Source organism: Hyposmocoma kahamanoa, unplaced genomic scaffold (assembly GCF_003589595.1).
Source record: "Hyposmocoma kahamanoa isolate Upper Pololo Valley unplaced genomic scaffold, ASM358959v1 80, whole genome shotgun sequence".
NCBI classification, from domain to species: domain Eukaryota; kingdom Metazoa; phylum Arthropoda; class Insecta; order Lepidoptera; family Cosmopterigidae; genus Hyposmocoma; species Hyposmocoma kahamanoa.
The window spans coordinates 9,090,947-9,116,123 of NW_020654051.1; the positions used below are offsets into that span (position 1 = coordinate 9,090,947).

At 34.3% G+C, this 25,177-nt stretch overlaps 1 long non-coding RNA gene across 1 annotated transcript in view; it reads left to right on the plus strand.

Moving 5' to 3' along the window:
- LOC113233879 overlaps positions 1-25,177 on the plus strand; it is a 118,109-nt gene that overhangs the window by 24,366 nt on the left and 68,566 nt on the right. The window lies entirely within an intron of this gene.

Sequence of the window (25,177 nt, forward strand, 5' to 3'; positions counted from 1 at the left end):
AGCGGTGCTATTGAGTGACAAGGTATACGCCAGTCGTTCGCAATTCTTGTACGATATTTTGTCGCAGATTACTAATAATCGGACAATATTGTCGTGGAATACTATCTATAATAACATTACAAAGTGAGAACACGAAGAAGGGGATTTTGGTCAGAAAACCTAATGGCAAATATAGGTTCATTTCAAACTTTACCTAACCTAACCTAACCTTTGAATAAATTTGTAGAAGCATTTCACTTCTAAACAGGAATTGATATAACTGTCATATAACAAGAAACACGCCTATTTTCCACTCCGATACACAAATAAGTTCTTATAGAGAATAATAGAAATATACTAAAGTTTAAATTTAAGTATTTGATCGAATTACAATTTCAATTTACCTGTTTGCCATTTGGTTTGTCTGCCATAACTGCGCCCTACATTTATACTAAAGTACTAAAATCATTGTTGAACTTTTGAGAATTAACAATCGGGGTCTATAATTTATTTAGATGATATTTCTTGGCTAGGTCAGAACTATACTTAGTGCCTTAATAAATTTTGCTTTCACAAAATTTCAATCACGTCTAAAGTCAATTAGTGCCTGAAAGTAAGTGTACTTTTTAGGATTCATATTTGATTCTACAAATATGATGTTAAAGTTCCCGGTAAACAAAAGAATTAATGTAACTTGAGGCAAATTTAATAACTAAAGCATTGTAAAATGCGTGAATTTGTAAAATTTATCAAGGTATTCTTTATCTATGTGTATATTTTATACAAAAAATGAATATTTATTTTTATTGGATAAAATAATATTTCTTACGATCGGACCATTCATTTACCGCAATCAATTGAATAGTGACATTTTATGGAGGATCAATGATTTAAAAACGGAAATATTCTCTGACCCTTCCTCCACGGGTTGGAGAGCTGTAATGGCGTAAGGGCTTTTGGATTTTGAAAAAAATTGCAAAAGAGGACTTCACCTTCACATCATAATATTTGGTTTATGATTGAAGTCTGCGCAGTTTGCTTTAAAAGTATTCTCCAAAGATATGACAAATTGCGAAATTTTATTACACATAGATAATGTTACAGCAATATGTTCCATGAACTAAATAGGCAGCATTCAATATCCCCATTTGAATGAAATTGCTAGAATTTTCTGGCAATGGTGCCTGAAAGATCTAGCAACTTCAGGCGTAAATAGTTTTCGCCTCATACATTAATTCAAAAGACAACGTTGAGGCAGACACTTTGTCACATACAAAGAACTTTCAAACAAAACTTCTTTCCAAACAAAATTGCTAATACATTTTGTTCTAATACGATCGATTTATTTGTAAGTAGGTGCAATGCGAAATGCTCTCGTTACGTTTCATGAAAATAAGACCGTAATTCTGTATCGATAGATATCTGAACCCGGGGTCGTTTTAAAATTGCAACGGAACTCAACAGTTGTTGTCAAAAATAATAAAATTTCAGTCGCATCCAGTCCCGGGTTCAATTGCACCTCGAGAGATGTCATTAAATTTGTATCGTCTGAACCCGAATTAGGTGCGTTTGTTGTACGTACGTATGGTTTGTTGGTCATTTTACGTTTTACGCTTGTCAGTCATTTGTTATAGAATTGAAAACGCTTCATAAAATCATATTCGATAAGGATGTGGGCATAGTGGTAGTACCATACTAGCTAAGCTAGCACTGGTTCCCAATTTTTAAAATGTTGTTCATTTGTGATCCCATCTTGTTGAGACTATCGTTTCGTTCCAAGAAGCCCTTTCTTTTTTCTAAGAAAACCTTTTCTTGCTGGCTCCAGTAACCGCTCATCGGCTGCAAACATTCTCTGTGATACAAGTTGATAACATCAACCAATAATGTAATTACCATAAAGATCATAGATTTAATTAAGACATATAAAATAAACACAATATCTAAGAGCTACACACGGCGTATTTTATACGCTCCGACGACGCGCGTTTCGCCAACGCACGTTTATGGCGGCGTAAACGCGCGTCATTTGCGTGTATGCGACCCGCAAACGCGCTGTAGAGTATCGATTCAAACGCGTGCCAACATCGCATTGCAATTACTCCACTGGAGTTTACACTTAGAATTTCATGTAGTCACTTAATTTCAAACTATCTGTAAATTAACAAACTATCTGTTATCAAAATGCGTGATACATACGCTTGACTACAACGCGTCTGCGGCGCGTATAAAATACGCCGTGTGCACAAACTAACTTCGTGGAAGTGCAAAAAATTATTCAACTAATCAAGTAATGCTGCGACAGAGATTCTAAACGTCACCTCTCCTTTGAGAAACATTCGTTTTCTCACTGAGCTACCACCTTTCTTCTTTCCGTTAGTTGCACCTCTAAAATCTTGTGACATCACACCCCTAGACTTTTTCCTTTACGTAACCCCATGTAAAGTCCAAAATTTATACAGATAAGCCGGGTACGATTGAGCGACTGGAAGCCAACATTACTCGCGTTATTCGCCAAATACCACTCGAAATGCTCGGACGCGTCAACGAAAATTGGAACTGCAGAATGGACCACGTTAACCGCAGTTACGGCCAATGTGTGAAAGAAATAATATTTAAGTCGTCATCAGATTCAAAGCGTGCCTATAACAGTGTACTGTACCTAAATTCATTATTGTTATCTGCGAATATTCGTCCTGAAAGGTTTTCGCCTACGGAGAGTGTTTTAAATGGGTGCTCTGATTTTGATCACCTAACATTTTGCGAGTACCCAAAATATATCATGTATGTTCAAGTGTAAATATTTTTGATTGTTTTTAATTTTTTCCCCGTTTTGTTTCTTTTTTAACCGACTTCAAAAAAGGAGGAGATTCTCAATTCGACTGTATGTCGTGTATGTTCTTTTTTTTCTTTTTTTTGTATGTATGTTACGCGATAACTCCGGTATTTGTGAACCGATTTTCGTGATTATTTTTTTGTTGGAAAGGGGGTACTTCCATAGTGGTCCCATTTTATTTTGAAGAAAATCATCCACCTCGAAGGGTGGCTGTTCACGCATGAAGATTCATTTTTATAAATAGCGCCTAACTTTAATTTAGGAGCAATTACTTTAATGGTTGATTTTGCTATTTCTCCCATTCAAGGCGTTTTCTTCCCAAAATACTTTGAGTAGTGTCGTAGTACCTATTTTTATTATCTCCAGTATGAAGTCCTGTATAGTGGCGAACTAGGGGATATTTTAATAAAACTTAGCAAATAGCCGTAATTCCACGTACTTTTAAAGTCGGTTTTTTTAGTACTCTGTACTGAGATTATTCATGAGTGGTGTCATTTGTGATAGTCAAATAAATTATTCTTTTTTTATTCATTATAAAAACAGAATTTACATGGATATAATATAATTATTACAGCGTCCCAAAAACCACTTTGCTTCTACCGTGCACTGCCAATTGTCATTTAGTACAAGTATACATTACATTTAACATTAAGTTGTTACTATAAAGTAATCGAAAGTATGAGTTCAGCAAACACTGTTAATTAGTTGTACGGCAAGATACGAAGATAGCGTTCAATCTTACCTGCCCTGACATGGCCCTGACCGATCGACGCGTCAAGAGATTGCGAAGTGCCTGTATTATGTGCAAAATTGTGCAGACACATAGGGGTGGATTTGTAAATGTATTGTCTTCTTTCATAGCAAAGGTCAGTTACTAATTTAACTCGCCACAAACACGCAACTTAAATCTTAGCCAATCAGAGCTGTATAAACCGAGACAAATAGTCAAGTCGTCGACAGCATTACAATACATTAAGAAGTCTCAACGTTCAATGTAATCAAAAATCGACATACGAACTCGACACCATATTTGAATAAAAATACAGCGTAAAGATAAAATGATTTTTTACGTCATGCCAACATTGGAAGTTACATAGGTTCGAAATTCAGTAATCTAGCGTTTAACAATAAACACTCATCGATTACACAACGTTACAATGGAGCTTTCAAAATCTTTACTACGATTGCGGTAGACGTAAGAGCAAAATGGAGTCACTTGATGAAATCACATGGCGAAGCTTAGCCAACAACCTTTAGTAGCAGTAGAACTCCTTGTGAAGGACTTCGTCTAGAGACGAACTGCCAGCTTACATATTTCTGCCGCCAAAGCTTTATGTGAGCATCACTGTGTTCCGGTTTCGAAGTGTAAATGTGCTGGTGAAGTTACACGCACATGGAACTTGTCAACTTATGTCTCAGGGGGTCGGACGCAGTGGCAGTGCCCAGTATCGCTTACCACCAGGCACACGACTTGTTCATCCCGTCACTTAGTATTATAAAAAAAAGTAAAAAACGTTCCTTCATGCAACTGCTTATTTAGTGCCTATATTTTTATGCGAACACACACACACACTCACACACACATATGTACGCACACACGCTCGCACGCAGGCGTGCACACCATGTGCACACTTATACACTTGCGCACGCTCATACGCACAAATTCACGCCGCACAGATCACTTTCTTGTGATATTTTCGTGGATCGTGATCGTGAGATTCGAATATTGAATGTTCTTCAACTTTGCTGTTGTTTTTGCAACTTCATTACACAAGATCGTAACACTTGCTGGTCTACGTTGTGACCTATACTTAACATGTAGTTGCTTTTGTGTGTTCACTCTGTTATGAGATTCTTATCCTGAATCCCAATGACTTGCCATGTCGAATATGTTTTACAAAATATATATTGAAATATCTACTCCGTATTTCCAAAGATTTTTGGGATTGCTATCTCTCTATCTATAAATTTGACAATTTCCTTCCATCGTTCACTACAAAGGAGCACAATTTTGACAGTAAAATGGTTTCTTGTATTCACATGCTAAGACCGCTCCATATATGGTGATCTGTAATGCATAAATCTCCATAGTCTAAAATTATAAGGTTGGGACCTAGCAACACTACGTCGAAAATATTTTAAAGCAAGGCTGCCAACAATGTTCCGATGAAATTCATTACCCGAACGACTATGAGCGAATCCACCATCCGGGCGCCGTTCAATAAACCAATGTTTCGAATTTTCTGTCCTAAATCGGATGAACGCCCGCTGTGGTAGCTATGATTAAGCCATTGACGTATTGGTTATTAAAAAAATACAATAGAGTAACGTCTATCTCTACACTGGTACCTTTTGTTATAACTATACAAATTTTAAACTTGCATTCGAATAATTATGAGACACTGTCATTCGTAGAGACATTAACTATTTGCACATTCCTGCTAAAGGAAATGAAACAATAGTGACTCGAAAGAAGCAACTCACAGAAAAGCATTTCAGTGAGCAAATTGTAAATGAACTAGCTTGCATCTTGCACTGTAATAATGTTCCGCGCTGTTTAGATGGAGTACGAGAAATAAAAGAAATGGAAACAGGCAATTGAGTTTTTCTCCTTGTGCCAATACCCAGAGCATTACCGCGAGTTTTCCTTTGAACTTGCATTTTTATCCTTTGCAAAGTGCAGAGAGACAAATCGTTTAGTTGTGCTAAGAATAAAACTAGTCTAGGAACCATAATGCTGTAAAGAGAGTGTTATAGACAATGATCTACCACAATAAGCTAACGTGGTCTTAGAATTTCAACTTTCATCAACAATAGTGGCTACTTTGTAAGATGTTTATAAAGTGAAAAAGTACATAAATATATATCGTCTCGAAAATAAAGTATTTCCATTCAAAATTTAAACTTTCTTTTAAGTATGAAAATATTTGTATGTAATAATTTTATTACAAAAGAAAGTCAAATAAATCACAAAACAGAAATTAACAATACCTTAACTATGGGTAGAATATATTTGCAAGTACCTATGTCGAAACAAAAAGTATTTTCAAGGACAAATGTAATACATTTATAACTTTATTAGAGCCTCAGTATCTTCAAATTTAATACAATATTTATCCATCAAATTTTATACTTATATACAAGCACATGATGTTGGGATTTTTTTAGATATAAATTGCGTCTATTTGTTTCTTTAAGTTCTTTAGTCACGGCTGACTGATAGACAAGTAAAAATTCATTACCAATGTGTAGCAATCGCGAAAGAACTCGCTATTCATGTGACAGTTTTCAATGTTTTTTTTTTATAATGACTTCATTGCATTTTAGGTTGGCAACTAACAAATGTAGCTTTTGCAATGTACTCTTGTGCGCAATGTACCTTCTTCTTCTACATTTTTCAGACAGACTGCAGAGTTATCCTGTACGGGCGCGTTCACATTATTTCGTGAAAACAGTCGTGTAGTACAAAGTGTCCTGACTTGTGTATTTAAATGAAGTTGTTAACTGTCGTTCACCATATTGACGTTACGACGACAGACTATCAAGACAATAGAAAGAGTTAGAACGCCAGCCATCAGACGATAAATAAAACGTCACAATAGAAATGCGACAGCAGATAATCGCAGCTACTGTTGTCGTTACGTTTTATTTGTCGTTGTCTGCCCGTGTTCCGCCTTTTTATAAAGTAACACATTATTAAAATTTCATCTTCATACATTTCCACACGGGAGTGAACACACTTACTGACTTCCAAAAGAGCATAGAGGCGACTGCTGTGCATCAAACGTTTCTGTCGTGCAAACGACAAAGTGGTTGCCGTGGACCGATAAATTGTCGATATACGATAAAAAAATATACGACACATTCACGACAGACAGTCGAGATAATGGGAACAAGCTAGAAGCGACAGTCGTCCAACGATAAATAAAACTTTACAACGTAATGGGAAGGCGCCCTAAGGTTTACTTTTAATAAAAAATCTTACAAATGAGTCCGTCCAATTTTTAAAAATGCCAAAATTTTTAATAAAATACTCGTTGCTTAAAACAGACTGAGCAGCGAAGTAAATTTTATTTAGTTATTCATTAATTTTAAACGTTCTCGTCAACTTTCGGGTTCTATTAGATACAAAGTCAATCTGCACGAACAAAGAAAGTCATCACTCTAATAACTAGTGGTCGGATAATCGGATGCTTATTTACCTACGTTACGTTACGTCATTGGTGCGAAAACGCTTTTGTATCGAAAAAATCCCACGAGACCGGGATTGACGGAATTATTTGGTATAAAATCAAAGGAAAATAAACATTACAAATATTTATATTAACATTTATATTAACTTTTATCGCATATAAAAAGTGAAAAACGTAAAATGGAATTTTTTTTACCGAAACCTTTACTAGCAGCAGTAGAGCTCCTTGTTAAAGAGTTCGTCAAGGGAAATACTGTCACTCAACCTATTTCTGCCACCAAGTAGTAATGTCAGCATTACCGTGTACCAGTTTTGAAGGGTAATGGTGCTGATAAACTTACAAGCACATGAAACTTGTCAACTTACGTCTCAGGGTGCCGGGCGCGGTAACAGCGCCCCTAATATCTGTGCGGTTTGAAGCTCCGAGTGGTACTGCAACTGTTATGGACAGGCGTGTAGCTTACGATCAGGCGCATGACTTCTTCGTCCCTTCACTTGATATTATAAAAAAAAGAGTCAAAAAATTACGTATTTAATATATAAAAATAGTCTATTTAGAATCCTCGGATTTAAAAGAAATTATTTATATATTTTAATAAAAAGCTTCAATATTTTAACATCAATTCATGGAAAAGTGAACTTTAAGTATGAAAGCATCTAAATATCCAACCATTAATCATAACACCCAGTTAATTAGTAGAAGGCACATTACCAAAGAATCCTGAAATCAATTTTTTAACAATAATAAGTCGTCGTCAGGTTCTAAAAGGTCCTCGCCTAAGGAGAGTGTTTTAAATAGATGCTCTGATTTTGGTCACTCAACTTTTTGGTACCCAGAACATGTCCCATTCATCATATTCATCATAACGTCGTTCGTTACGATTATTACGTATTGTATACATACACCGTGGGCTTGCCACGGCATGTTATACAAATTATCAAAATAAAATGTATTAAGAGTGTTTGCGTATTACTTCCGATTACTATCTGTTACGAATCCGAGAAATGACGAGCCGAAATGTCACAGGGGTCACTTTATGTCTATAGGTGTACAGGCAATATTTATATTATATTTTCTCGCATTCGAATCGGACTTAGTGCACAAGCGACATTCGATGTGGGTCCGAGTTTTCTAGATTTATATAGTTTCGGATACGGAACGAATACGAATCGAATGTAGTGTGCAAACGCGCAAAGTGATGCGTAGTAATATTAGCGAGAGTTCAGAATTCCATATATGGGTCGTTTTCAGATAACCTCCAAAAATGTGTCCCTTTCAGTAACTTTTATGTTATTACATGAATGCTAAGCATTATTTATTTAATATGATTGCTTGCTTATTTAGTCTGTGTTACGCATAAAAAGACTACTTTACTATGTCACAGTAATAAATAAAAATTCAAAAAGTGGTCAATTTCTCATTCATGGGAGCCAGTTCCAGTTCACCCTAATTTTAAGAAAAGAAGAAAAAAAATTAAACACTCGTGGAAATCGCAATATTTCCCATCGAGGATAAACTGTAATAACTTTTACGTCGAATACATACCGTAACTTTCCAATTTATTATAAACAAACGTGTTTTCTTGGGAATACAAAATGTATTTCAATTTTTCTTATCATTAGTGTCACTTCAACTAATAGCCTCCTAATAACAAAAGTTAATACCGCATCACCTTCACCCTTCGCACACGTGTGAAGGGGCTCCTGTCGGATTGGAGTGTACACAGTGAAGTAACCTGTGCATCTCCATTTTAGCAAAAAATCGACTTAAATACCAATTTCAGCGCTAGTGACTAAATCGTTCTATATTCATGTAAAGCAATCTGTCTAAATAAGTATTACGTAATAGTCTTATAAACTTTATTGTACATCTATCAGACAAAGGGAACTTTAAAATCCATGCACTTTTATAACGGTCCAGCGTATTTTAGACACTTGACAATTAAAAATGTATCCAAATATCATTATTGTCGCTCTCATTCTTGTCTACTTTTAAGTCAAGTAGTTACTTTAAGCCAAATATTTACTTGAAATATAACAATTAGATGGTGATAGTGGTGGTGATGACGGTGGTGACGATGATGGTGGTGGTGATGATGACGATGATGATTGTAGTGATGATGACGATGATTGTGATGATGATGTGAATGGTAATTATGCTGATGGTAATGGTGATCATGATGATGATGTTGATGGTCGTGATGATGATACATTGATGTACAATACAGTTTATATGACACTAACAAAATACTTATTTAGATTTATTTATTAATTACGTATAGATAGGTAGATGGTCTTACACTGATGAGAAGGATTTTGTTACAAGACGTTTTTTACAAGAATATTTGTTACATGTTAAATTAAGTTAAATGTTCTTTTGTGAACGATAAAATGTGTGTTGTAATAATAATTTCTCATTACTGTGCCGTCTTTATCATTTATGCTTGTGAGAAAATCATTCGAGTTACTGCAATCTCATTCGTGTGACCTAAAATATCGCTGTTTGTTGTATTTAACTTAAATATTTCTGTGATTTTATAATTATTGACATTGCTTGAAGTTATTTGTACGTTTAAGACCTTAAAACCAAAAGAAATAAGGGTTTTACAAAAATCACTCAAAAAGTGCTATTGAAATTCGGAAAGTGAAATTCACCCGTGTTGTGATGTGCCGTTCGCATAAAAATCACAAATACAAAATTATAAATACAACTACAAATTCTTCTATGAACGCACAAATACCCCTCATATACAATTCGGACCACTCGCTTATATCAATATAAATAGCGTTTAAATTTGCATACCCAGGAAACCTGTTTTATCAGTCGACTGTATTAACTCAACATCTTCTAACCAAAAACACCAATTTTCAAAATTTTTACGCTTCTTGCGGCTTTGGTAGATAACATAGACCTATCTTCTTAAGTTCTGAAGAGTCATCATTAAATAACAAAAACCATATATATGTATATGCTGTACTCTAAAGTATGTGATCTTTATGGCAAATGCGTATTCGTGGAACATATTATTTGTAGAACATAAAACATTGGAAACGTCTACCTTTTCTATAGTAATAACCAAATAAGCCGTATGATGAGTTTTTGAACTAGTTCTCCATAACGCTAATGGAGCCTCGAGTTTTCCATCATTTACTCACCATTAAGTTCATTAGTTTTATTATGGGCCACACACGAACCAACTTATTGTCCCTAAGGGATTCAAGACCGTGATTTTTATTTCTATTACGTAGACGTCCATACCTAGTGAACTACTACGCGAAGTTTTTTAAATCCGAAATCAAAGTTTATTTTGTTGTATCACACGATTTTTTTTGTGAAAATACCTCACTAGTTTGGTGTTATTATTGACACAAAGATTGAACTAACACAAAGAAAATTTTCTTCGATCTGTCTGGATACGACCCGGCGACTGTTTGCCAATCCGGGGCTAACGGCTCTCACACCTGATCGATCCAGCGGGTTCGAAGAAATTTTCTTTGTGTTCCTTCGATTTTTGTATCAACAGTAACTCCGCAATCAATAGTTATTTTTTATATTGTATAAAAAATAGTGCTATACAAAAAAATGTTTATAAAATCTATTCATGTTTAAAATGCGGCATATAATTTGCAGATTTTATATTAAAAAATGTAAATGCCTGTAATGAAATAAGCATATCGATACTTGGGGACAGAAAGAGAGTAATTTATCGACAATCAGTTATTGGTGCAGTTGCTTTATCGACCAGTCTACTCAATGTTTTGCTAACCAGTTTTTTTACTTAAAATGTTACATGGAGTTATGATAATTTTCAGTCTCCATAATAAAAAAACAGCTACGCCGTTTCGTTAATTAAGTACTTAAAACAAAAAATATTTCATGTTAACTGTTTTAAATGGTTATCGCGCATGAACTTGAAATTAGTCAGTCAATAGCCGAATCTTTTTTTTGTATTTTATATTTAGATAGAATTTTTCGAATTGGATCTCTATAACAACCCCAATTGTAACTTACCTATGTCTCGTAAAAAGCGTCACGTGTACGTTGACCACTGTTTCAGTTGTAATATTTTACGTTGTCGCATTAAGCCGCTTTTATTCTTCAGGTGTTTCTTGCGTCGTTCTCTTGTTACCCCATTACGTGTGTTGGCAATTATTAGTGTTGTGTCCTTAGTAGGTAGGTCATATTTATATTTATACATATTTCTTGTATTGGAATCACGTGAATTGTGAATTACCTAATGTCGCGAGTGATGCACTAGCTCGTTCCTCAAAGGTTACTCTTATTTCATATTTCATCACTGCATATCACGGCTTAAACAGCTCTTTTAATTGCGTGGGAAGGTCTTTTATGATATCATGTAACGGAAAGAACAAGTCGCGTGGCTGGTAGTAAGCGACACGCCCACCTAATCAGTTGCAGTGCCACTCAGTTCTTTAATTCGTAGACTTAGACAAAGGGACAAATAAACATTTTATTCACTAATATGACAAAAATACAGATTGAATACAAGAGGAAAAACAAAACACTTTTGTCATAGTAGTGGAAGGGTGCTGACTCAGCATATACCTGAGTTCCTTAAGGCGCTGGTTTGCGGACAGTTATTTCCTGTAATTGTAATTATGTTATACCTACTATAGTATATTATAATGTGTATAACCCTTTAAGCTGTTAGTCTCGCTTCAAAGGGGTATTAAAATTTTACTTCAAGTTGTGAAGTGTGCAATATATTTTAAAGACGATACTGGGTGGACAGCACGCCGTCTTTGCGACGTAAACATGTTGTACTATATTTTCATTTAAATCATACTGTAAGCTACATAACTTCAAATCTGTTTTCCAAGGCTCTATTTTAAGGTGTAAATAGGACGATTACTGTTATTTGCAATTTTATAGGCATTTGTAATTGACAAATGGTTCTGACAAGTTAGGTGTTATTCCGCCCTTAAAGTTTAAACCTTATTACACCACCCTGGTCTAAAGCGATTTGAGTTTAACGATCCTTAAAGCATTAAACTTGTATTAAATTCTCAAGAAATTAGTTACCAAAGTCGATTCAAAACGATCCTTTCGGTCTTTGGTCTTTGGGAATTATTCACACTCCGCAAACTCGGTCTTAATTACTGCCACACCCATAAAAGATCTCATTCATACTTATATGAAACGAAGGCTCCGTGAAGGGCTATTAAAACTCAATATAGTATCTATAAAACTGACCTTTTCAGATATGTATAAGAGTTGCAAAATAATGAAATGCAGACCCACCTATATAGTTCAGCAGGTTGGTCTGCATTAATGGTCTGTTTGATGACTAATACCATCTCTGTCAACCTTGGTTTGCTTGAAAAAACAAATATACTATTTTAGATCCGGAAAAAGTAGTTTCATTTACAATGTCAAGCAATTGCGAAATATTAATAACTCGGCCTGCCTATTTTGTTACTACATGTGTTTCAAAAAGTTAGAAATAGTTACAAAATACGCATCTTTTGCAAAGAAATCAAATAGCACTCGCTTTTTTAAGATTTTGTAACAATCTTAAATTATTATTAAATAAAAAATGCAATCACCCAGTTAATGAATATTTTGAATCTTTTTCGTAAGTAGGTAATATTAATATTAATTTACTTCACTTATGTAACTATTTACTTGTAATGAAATTGTGTTATTGATTTTAGTTTTAGCTCATAAAAATTGTCATTTATTTGTTATGCCTACGGAAAAAAATGGAAGTGCCTTAAGACTCGATTATTATTAGAATCGTTGTCGCTAAAACTCACACATTCATAATTTGAAATACTATGGAACTTGATAATGATTAGTCATAGTTTCTAATTTAAAAAGAAATAACAAATCGGGAATTTTACCCAGTTGGCATATCGTGGAAAGTTTAATACACGGAAGAAAGAAAAGGATGGAAATGGTATCAAGCAACATTAGTATCAAAACCGGTGTCGCCACACGCACACATTTATAAATCAAAATCAAAATAATCTTTATTCATAGATAAGCATTATTATATTACACTCGAAATAGTTATAATGGTGAAACTCTACCGCTCATTCGTAAGGCAGATTCCTCTGAGAATAATAAGCAAGAAACTCTTTTTGAAAACGTAATCTTACATTAGTACTAAGATAGCATAACTTTGATTGGTTATAAATTATCAAACGAAAATAAACAATTATAAAAACCTTTTGGTAAAAAAATTGGAACTTATTTCAATCTAATAAGGTTTTATTATTACTAGTTACATAAAGCTAAGAATCCTATGAACCTCAACTTCTTGGAACAAAAGCAGAAAGTTGGCAATCTCCGGACAGGGATGTGACATTTAATTGATATCGACATTATGTTTCCTAACTAGCGGAATATTGAACTAGGCATTGCTTTATACTTGCTATAATTAGGGTTAACCACGGAGTATATAGAAACGGCATTTAAAGCAATTTCTTCGAGAACTGGCGTAGCTGACTTTTACATGCACACATTTGTTACCAAATAAGCATAAGGTTTTACTACACGCAAATATTAATTGATATTAGCTATGCAGGCGTATGCGTATACGTAGCTACGTGCAGCAATCACAGTATTAATGATTTTTATTTCAACATTGACCTACTAGATTTCAAGTCAATCAGATCACTGGAAGGGCTGAATATTAAAACACAGTCATCATAAAAATCTTTATTCTCCCTGAAATATGATATATTTGTTTAACAATTACCTCTTTCTGAACTGACTGAACATGACAACACCTATAGTGTCGACGAGCTTGTCAAGAAAATGAAGATACTTATTTCCGAAGGCAAATCATTTGTTTATGAAAACTTAACGAAAAATACCTGACAATGCTTCAGAAATGTTTTCACATTTAGATGTGGTCTATAATTGTGAAGGCGACTCTGAGTTTCATGTCATATATTTACCTGATTAACCAAATGATTTATTTCTTAATGAATTTTTCGGTTAATATATCGTTTTTACTTAAATTGAAAATTAAAAAAATAAACTTTGCGAGTGTTGGGACTAAAACATTTAAGTAATCAAAATTGATAGATTTTAAATACCTGTAAACAATTTATGTTTACACATTGATACGGCTATAATAAAAAAAAAAGTATCAAAATTGTTAGCTTTTAAATACCTGTAAACAATTTATGTTTATACATTGGTACCGCTATAATAAAAAAAAAGATGTTAAACTAAACCAAAATCGGGTTTTTAAATACAGAGTTTCTACATATCGATAATTTGATTACAACACGCGGACCCAGTACCAAGTGTAAGTCGCTAGTGCAAGCAATTCATTGAGCGTCATTCGAATTATTCTATTGACGGCAGCAATTGCTAGCAACCAATGTATATTGTTATTAATTGGTTGCAAGAAAATATTTTTGTTTCGAAATATTAGTCTTCTATTGTTCAAAATATTAGGAAATACAGAGTTTTAGTACTTACCGATGAAATGAACTCCCGGAGTATTTTTTAAACTTTGGCTTCTTACGCGGCATGATATAATGGCACAACACGGCATATCTATTTTTTCCACAAAATAATCTTGTATCACATTTGAACGACAACTGACGCACTGTTGACACTCATATGCACGTCTGCTCATAAGCTAGGTAACGCGGGCCCCGCCCACTAACCAGTCTATTACTAGTATTTATGTGGTCTGTGGTTCAGTAACTATTATTGCAAGGTACTTACTACGTTTTATATTGAAATCTCAATCAATGTGCTGGCATCTAACAGTCAATAGCTGGACGATGACAAATTCTACATGTTTACTTAGTTCTCCAAATAGAAGCGACCATATTGCAGCGGTATAAGGTTTACATTTAAAGCTTAAATGTATGGAACTTCGCGTACTATTGGCACACGTGTACTAAGCCCTTCTACTGTATTTATTGTTCTGTGGTTATGCACTTACTAAGTGTATGTAATATTTTAAATATATACCCGTCTACCAATGCAAATGAATAAATTAATAAAAAAAAATAATTAAGAACCATTTAAAAAAGAACTGGCTTTCGTTGGTGTTACGAAACCAACACAACTAACTAAAAATATAACCTTGACCCTAACGCTCAAATTAATACAGCATGCAGCAGAATAAAATGGAAGCGAATATTTGTGACCCTAACATGATGAACTTAATATCAATTGTGTAACGTACAAACTAGATACGAGCCAAAAACAGACTCTCTAGACTGTTCTTCACGCGCAGTCTCAAGAAACCCCTTGTTACCGTATTAACCTCGCTTCTGGATTATTAAAAATGGAATTGTGAGACGTGCAATATATTTTAAAGACGATGCTGTGTGGACAGCACGTCGTCTTTGTGACGTAAACATGTCGAACTCTATTTCAATTTCATTCATACTGTAAGATGTAACTTACATCATTAAGATGTAACTTACAGTATGACTTCAAATCTGTGTTCCAATACTTTATTTTAAGGCAAAGAATTGGTCTGGTCATAAGGTCTTCGTTGTTATTTGCATTCTTATAGACATTTGTAATTGACTAATAATCGCGATAAGTTACGTGTTCTTCCGTCCTCAAAAAACAGGTCTCTCGTCTTCCCGAGACGCGCAGACTCGAAATTCCCGCTGCTACCGTATCGTACCTACTTTGTACTTTGTACAATTTATATAAAGTTAATTAGCCTATGTACAATTTCGTTACAAACTAACAAGTTTCCATTTCGATCCGAGGCCATGTAAATTTAACCTTACGTTAATAAAGCACAAAATAAATAACAGGCAAACGTTCCAGGTAAGGTAAAGTTTTGCACAGATTTGCACTGTAGGCGCTGGACGCGAAGGTCCCGGGTTCGATTCCCGGTAGGAACAAGTTGGGAAATTCCTAAATTGGTTCTAGTCTGGATGTTCTGGGAAGTACCCCAGAGGGCATTCCGTTGTTCTGGTACTCATAGTACAGGGAATTTCCTAGTCCGAGAGCAGGCTATTGCTGTGGTTATCTGGCACATTATTATTATAAAATGGATACGAAAAAACTACTTAAGTTTACACGAGACAGCTACAAATTTTCTATGATTTGGTCTTAATAAACATTTTACCTTCCTAATCTCAGTTCAGGAAAATGTTCCCTAGAAGGTGCCGTTTCGTAACCGTATTGAAACGACCCATGTTGTCGCTGACATGACGTCTTTACAGCAACAATGAGACGTCTCTTAAATAGATCTAACCGTTAGATAGATATGAAATTCACCAGGTTCGTTTCTCGATACTAAAACGATGCGAATAACAATGCTCAATCGGTTTTTCTTTTTCATATTTAAGATAGAAAAACTGTGTTTTAATTTATTAATATTGTATATTTACCTAAAGCTGTGTACCTTCTTCGACGTGCAAGTTTTATCACGATATTTACCTTCACTGAAAGCTCAAGATAAATGTCAAATTAAATTTCGTATACACATGCTTGTAAAGTGAATACTACCGGAAAGATCCCGAGATAATTAAAAATATAACCTCGAATAAAAAATTAAAACAACAAATTGTTACATTTTAACTTACAATGAAAGTCATAAAACTAAAACAAACCACATGAAACAAATTATGTATTTGTGAAATTTTATAACAAGCATTAAAAGCAATGAACGAATTTCCATCATAGAATCCTGATACCTCTTCTTGAGAAATATAAGACAACATTCAAATCAATCATTCCGTAACTAATGTTACTATCGAGTTCTTAGGTTTTCGCGATTGTTACACATAGGAAATGAAACTGAAATTTTTCCGGATTTAAATCGCGTATATTTGTTTTTTCAAACAAACCGACGTTTCAAACGTAAAAGTTTAAAAATATAAAGGGATTGTTAGATATCTCGGGAACAACACCTTATTTAGAAACAAGCTACCTACAGTGAGAATACATTTTTTATACAAGACTGAAACTTTTTTACCAACTTGGCCAGCCGTGACCATATGACCTGTAATGGCCCGTAACGTTAGTAAGTTTGGAAAAACAAATAACACATAATTTAGATCTGAAAAAATAGTTTCATTTCCTATGAAACTTTTTTATTAGATAATTAATTTCAACGTGCAAGGGAAACTTTCGAAGAATTTTTTTTTTCATTTTGACTTTGTTATATTTTAACATAGTTTTGTACATAATGTTTTTATGAGACTTTTTATTACCATTTATATTTGTGACTAATTTTTTAACATACTATTTAAATTGTAGTACTTTGAGATTTAAATAAATAATAATAACAATAATGTGCCAGGTAACCACACCAATTGCCTAGCATCAAATTAAAGATTTCCCTATACTGTGAGTACCAAAGCAACGGATTTCACTCTATGGCTCTTCCCAGAACAATTAGTCCAGAACCAATTTAGAAAAGTTCATTTCCCAAATTGTTCCTACCGGGAATCGAACCCGAGACGTCCGCATTCGGCGCCCACAGTGGAAACCGTTTGGCCACTGAGATCAAACCGCGCCAAGATTTAACAGATCAAATCCAAATTACATATTGAATATGATATTGAAACATATTACACACTTTCGTGTAATTTGTGCATAATAATGGAATATACCCATATTCCGGTATTTCTTGATCCTATTCCTCTTGTACTAGCTCCAAATGTTTCAATCTCTGAATTCCGCATTCATAGCTCTGAATGTACTCGTAAACTTTGATTATAAACAAATAAGCAAGCTCTAGACGGTTTACCCTGGCCACAATCCAAACCTTTGTGTGGAAACTGTTATCTTCAAAGATTTTGTATAGGTATTGGATATGCTGAACAAATATTGTTGTACAGTACCAAGCAACATATTTACGGAAATTATTTCAGCATTCCTACGCCTATTGGTATTTTTTAAACACTTCCATAAAGTGTATACCGTGCCAAATGGACATGAGTTGGTACATTAATATTAACCTATATGGTTGGGTGCTTTATTTTATTCCTATTTATGGGGTACAGACACAGTTGGGCAGTATTTAAATTACTTAGAATTGAAAACCATATTAAAAATACAAATACGTATTTCGTATTTTAATTACTGTGTAAAATGTGTTTTGTAATTGATATTTCAAATACTTTCGTGGTGTTCTGTTTGTGGTAAGGATTGTATAGGTATGTATTTTAAATAAATGAGGTCAAAATAATGAATTTTGATTTAAATATTTTCAGTGCACCTCATGTGAGTATTTTTATTTCTTATTTTAGACACATGATAACGTATTTCAAATAAGATTTTAAATTTTATAATTTATACTTTAATTAAGACACAACACGTATTTTGGTCAAAATTAACTACTCGATATTTACTTTATATAAATAGTTACTCTATATAAGTTACAGATGTTTATTATTGAATAGAGCGCTTACTTTGTAGGCCTAACTAACAACGCCATTACCTGTAAAAAGTAAACTTAATCATAGAGTAAACCATTCAAAAGAATTTATAACTATATTTGTAGCGTGTCATAGCAGTCGCTACATGTCTTTATGTACATATTCTATATAGTATTTTTAGCAAGTTAGTTATAGATTGGAATTCTAAATGTAAATGTACTTGTTTTTGGTGCCTTTTTCTTTATTATAGTCACCGTTTTCTCTATGTTTTATCTTACCTTTAGTTTCTTGGTTTAAATAAACTGTTAAATACATTTAATTATTTTTTAAATTAAACCATATAGTTTACTACTCAAAGAAATTTATAACGATATCGAATCGTAACAGTCCCTACAAATCTTTATGTACGTATTCTATTTAAGTAAGTATACTTTTTAGCAGTTTCGTTTTAGACTGAAATTTTAAATTTAAATGCACTTCGTTTTGGCACCTTTTCCTTTGTTATTGTCACTGTTTTCTTTATGTCGTTCGTACCTTTACTTTCTTGGTTTCAATAAACTGTACGTATATTTCTTTTGGTCTTACTCACTCTTCACTAGCACCCGAACCCCATTGATACAAACCGCTACAATATTTATTCTACAAAATTTTTACACAAATTTATTACCATCCACGTACAGCGTGACAAATGTCACGGAGTTCGATGATAAACTCATAGAAACGCATTATTGGATTAGCAAAACTCCCGCTGCCTAATGTACGTACTTTATAACATTGATAGCTAAAAGCATTACGTCACTATTCAGTGGTACAGTGGTTTCAGATACAAATACATAGCTTCTATTCACATTACTGAGATGAGTACATTGTGGTGGTCGGTAGTGCTAACAAAAGAGATATATACGTGTATATAGTGCTTACAGACATACACTTACATTAATGTCCCGATTCACAGGTACGTCGGTACGTTCATAGCAACAAGTACATATTAAAAGCGTATGTAATTGAAAAGCTACCTTATGTTTTCACTCTACGTATTTCGCAAATAAGTACTTGTTGCTTTTGCTGTCAACTGTTAAAGAGTAACAAGAATGGATGAAGAAATAAATAAGGAAGTTTGAAAATACCGACAGAGGGAAAAAATTGCGCAGTGACCATTTTTTATAATATCAATTAGTAGCCGCAGAACTTCTTGTGAAAGAGTTCGTGATTACTGATTGACGTGATTACGTAATGTGATTACCGCTTTCCAGTTTTGAAGGGTAGCGGTGCTAGTCAACTTTATGTTTCGGTGTGTTGAACGTAAAGACAGTGCCTCGAGATCATCCAATTTTAAGGATGCAATAGTTGTTCGGCCCGTAACCTTGGTATCATAAAAAAATTAGAGACGGTAGAGTGTTGAGATTCTTTTTTCCTAGGACTTTATCACTTACCCTTTCAGAATTTATCCGACTTCTTAACACTTTTATTTGTTGAATTTAAGGACAGCATAATGGTGGCAGTTTTAGGAAGAGAGGAAGAAAAGATTTATAGATTGTGTGCAAGATGATATGTCTATGAAATGGGTGACGCTGAATGGAAGGAGATATACTACGCGGACCTCAATTAATGGTATGAATATGATGGATAGTTGACATTAGAGTAGCAGAGAGAGAAATTATTACGGATTTATTACTTGTGGATCTGTTTCTTTGATATAATTTTATTAGCATTACGCGTGTTATAATATCAAGTGACGGGACGAACAAGCCGCGCGCCTGATGGTAAGCTACACGCTTGTCCATAGCAGTTGCAGTGCCACTCAGAGCTTTAAATCACAAAGATCTGAGGGGCACTGCCAATTGCGCCTGTCACCCTGAGACACAAATTAACAAGTCCCATGTGCCTGTAATTTCAAGCACTTCAAAACCGGAACACAGTAATGCTGAGATGACTGCTTGGCGGTAGAAATAGGTAAGGTGGCAGTACTACCCTGGACGAACTCTTTCCCAAGGACCTCTACTTCTACCTAAATATTTTATGTAACAAGTTAGTTAAATTGTGCATTTAGGTTCCTTATTATATTTGTAAGGTTCTGTAATTGGCTCTCAGTTACTATTATAATTATTTAATTTAGTTTTAAGCTATTAATCTTCCATTTAGATAAATAAGTAAATAGAAAATTGTTAATTTATAATAGTTTACTTTTGTTAATGTGGAAGTAAAATACTCTCAGTACAAAGTACTAAAAAACCGACCTCAAAAGTACGTGGAATTACATCTATGTGCCAAGTTTTATTGAAATATCCCCTAGTTCGCCACTATACAGGACTTGACACATGAGAAAATAAAAATCGGTTCTCACTACTCAAAGTATATTGAGAGAGAAAAACGCCTTGAATTGGAGAATAGCAAAACCAACCATTAAAATAATTGCTCCTTAAGTAAAATTTAGGCGCTATTTATAAAAATGAATATTCATGCGTGATCAGCCACCCTTAGAGGTGGATGATTTTCTTCAAAATGAAATGGGACCACTATGGAGGTACCCTGTTTCCAACAAATAAATAATCATGAAAATCGGTTTACAAATACCGGAGTTATCGCGTAACACACACACAAAAAAACATAAGGTCGAATTGAGAACTTCCTCCTTTTTGAAGTCGGTTTTAAAAGAAAATTTATTCCAGAAAATAGGTTTTTATATTGATCCGAGTCAAAAGCTTCTCGTTGCGTGTTCTCAAAATATTTCATTTGGATACGTATTGTACATTATTATAATATGGATAAAATAAGTACATTTGCCTTAAGTGCTTATACTATAATTAAGTTTCTAAATTAATTGTACTATAGATGTGGCTGTAGAAGGGCAGAGTGTCCGAACACAGGCATTGCTATGCTAAAAAGGAGCTTCCTGTTTTTATTACTGTAAAACTAAACTTAGAATGAAATTTATTATTATTATTATTAATGCAAAGATCGAACAAGCACAAAGAAAAAATCCTTCGAGAAAACTGAGCTACAGACTGAGTAGGAGATATAACGAGTAAGAGCGGTAGCCACGTTGAGGCAACAGACGCTGGTTCGAATCCAGTCAGAACGAAGGATTTTTTTTGCTTTTGTTCGATCTTTGTATCAATAATAATAACAAACTAGCGGAGCGTTTTTCCCCAAAATGTCTGGAATATCGTGGAATAGATTATTTTTTGTTGAGGTGCGAGCGAGTAAAGTTAAAGTAAAGTAAATTTGAAGTTATAATATCATACATTATATAATCGTATAATGTAAATGCAAAAAGTCTTCCAGAACAAAAATGTTTTTTCTACGAATTCTCCAACACAATAAAGGAAATATACAGAAGTGCTGATATAACGCCGGTTTCCTTGGCCCTCGAGCGAAATCCTACATTTTTACTGAAAGGGAGGACCTTTACACATAGTATATCGGCGCATCACTCTCCCAAATGGCGTGTGACGACGATTTCCATGTTCACTGCTTCTCTGTATATTTTTTCTGTGTCAGCTGTATACATAGTCATTATATGTCTGTATGGTCGTACAATAAAGTATCCCTCTTTTTTCTGTAGAAACGACAAGTACTTGATGCGGCACGAGCTTATTACATGGCTGACATCAAAGGCGAAGGTAACTTATGACTGTCAAGACAGTTATCGTAACGACTGTCTATTTACAAAGAGAAACCCCCCGTTTTCTTTGTTTCTTACTCATTCTTCCTACAAGGATCTTCCTTACGAATGCGTAGTAGTATTTAATCAATGTGGCGGTTTCAAGTGTGATTTGCTTACCTATGATGTAAATAGCAGCTTCATAAATTTAAAACACCTATTAATGTTTGACTTATTTCTATAACAAAGCAGCTCTGCTATATTCCGGTTTGAATGTTAGGAGAAACCGCCATATAAGATATAATATAATATGATAAATCCTACTGCCGCCAAAGAATTTGTGTTGAGGGATATTTATTTATTTATTTAGATATCTACAACTAATAATAAAATTCTTTATCATTTATTCTTATGTGTGGAGTTGCCTGGCCTAAAACGTATCCGATGTTGCGATGTAGATTACCGCGAAGTTCTTTACAATACCTTATCAACTTCAGTGTCATTTTATAGTGCTAGGAAGTTGAGATTGGTATGCGTAACCAAGAAATTGTATAAGTCTGAACATTTCACGTATTTGCATAAACTTTTTGGTACTTTCAAATTGTGACTGAGACTAAATTATACATAATTATTTTTAGAAAACTTACTTTGTACTAATGACACAAAAATTTTTCTACAGACAAAGTTGCAAACGATTCTTGTCACTTGTAACGTAGTTGCAAGTAGATTGGTAGTAATTTTATTCTGAAATGTATTGTGATTGAAAAGGTACAAAATCCAAGTGTCTTAAGTTTATAGAACTAGTTCTCCTTGTCAGCTGAACCACTATCTTCATTGTTTTTCTGTTGCTGTAAAATACCGTTTAACAGTTTGGCTAGGTGTGAGGCTATGCCGTAATCTACCCAAAACTTTAACCGAGTCTATAGCAGCGGCATAGACTCACTAGGCCAAACATTTTAAACAACCCGAGCCAGGAAAGTTGGTTAATATCTGAGCTTGGCAGCTCTCACCGGTTCCCGCAAGCTTTGTAAACCGCCAATTACAGAGAAATAGGAACGTGAGTGGCGGAAATAATGTACGAGAGATTAAAAATTCGTAAAGGTCCGGTTACACGGTGGCGCTTCTCGGCGAGTAAATTGCGCGTTTATACAGACTACATTGCTCAGTCTCTACAAATTCGTACCATTTTCCACAGACAGCAATACCCCTTACATGCATTGCATGCTTGCTGCATGCAATGCACTTAGTTTTCGGAAGTTTCCTCGCCAGGAAGTTCAAACATTCAAGACGAGTCCCAAACTGTTGGTTGATTTTAATATATTAATTATCTACCTCAATAGTTCAGTGCTAAAGTAGTACAGTAACATACAAAAGATTTAGATGGGTATCTACAGGTTGCAAGAAATAAATGTCACGCCTCTGCGTAAGGGAAATGAATGATGAGAGTTTCAGATTGCTCTGCTACTGACCCTAATTACTAAGCTGCGTGATTTTATCAAAGTATATCATCAGATTAATGCGTGTTTTAGTTTCCAAAAAATCTGTATATTTTATAAAAATCAACCTTATCATGAAGAAAGTGCAATATTGATTAAAATCGAAATTGGAAATGCATTCCTTTTACGATTATTTTTATTACACCGAATTATTTTTTACATTTGGCGATAGGTAAAGAACCTTAAGTGCCAAACAATTATTTATATTAGGCATTTAAAATCTGTCTTCAGGTAAAATAAAATATGTTGTATAAATAAAAACAAACAACGGCAGGACTTCATGTCTTGTATCATTGCGTGATTTTTAGCATTGTAAAGCAATATTTGTAACGATTATACCTAAATTCCAAAATTTTGAAGCATGGGCCTTTACCTCTCTTACCTACAGAATTTACTATACACGCAACAATATTTTTCTCTTTCATGTATACAGTCACATTTCTGGCAGCACAAATTATCACTATATTATAATGCTTTGAGTTCAGAAACTTCAATAAATAAATATTTAACAGTGTTATTTGCTCACTCATTACAGACATAAAATGTATATTGAAATTAATGTTAAGTATGCGTTTGTACTAAGATTAACATTTCTATTTTAGTACTTATTGTTTCAAATATTTAAATATTGTTTGATAGATGTTAACATTTATTAATTAGTACTTACTTCTATACATGTTTGTGACCAACTGTCTGAACTTCCCACGTAAATTTACATTATATATAAGTAATGACTTTAGTCTATATTGTATGCTTGTATAAATAAATAACAAGCTACTGCACGTACCTATAAAAAGCTTCCTTTATTTACGAGATGAAACTTGTCATTCTCGTTTATCGACATTGTTTTCACTTATTTAGTTGTATACTGTTACATTTCAGTGTTTTGTATGTGTGAGTCATAGAGTTTAATGTAAGTTTAAAGACATCGTCGTTTCCTGTTGCACTGAACAGTGACAAGAAATATCTTCTTTACATTTTATTACTTGGCATTAACACGAGTTGCAGACACCATGCAAAAACAAGTAAATCGTTTACGTGTGCGTTTGAAATTTATGTCGAACACGTTCCTAAATGTGGACGTTACGTAAATATAATCTTCATCGAAGCGTAACGAGCGAAGCAAGCGAAGCGAGCGAAGCTTTCTTGGCATATAATCAGATTGCACTTCGAATGAAATTACTCGACTATTCCTCGACCGATATGCATGAAATTTGAAACTAGTATAAAAAGCACAATTGTATAGGTAGTGACCACCGAAATTGTAAAAATGTAGCAGTAGAGCTCCTTGTGAAAGAGTTCGTCCTAAGAAGTACTGTCACGTTACATATTTCAGCGGCCAAGCATTAATGTGAGCACAGTAATCTGCGTTCTGATTTTGAAGGGTAACGGTGCAGGTGAAATTACTGGCATATGGGACTTAACAACTAATGTTTGAGGGTGACAGGCGCAGTGGTAGTGTCCCTCAGACCTTTGCGATTTAAAATCTGAGTGGCATTGCAATTGCTATGGACAGGCATGTTGCTTAACACCAGCCACACGACTTGTTCGTCCCGTCACTAGGTCAAAAGATAAGTGTATAGGAAAAATAATCGGTACCACCGCCTTTATATTTGTGATACTGCAGAAATCCCACAACAATAATTATTTAAAATGAGTTGCCAGTTGCAGCGGGATATACTTACCTAAGACTTTTATATCATCTTGCCCTAAACTTAAGTACGTCT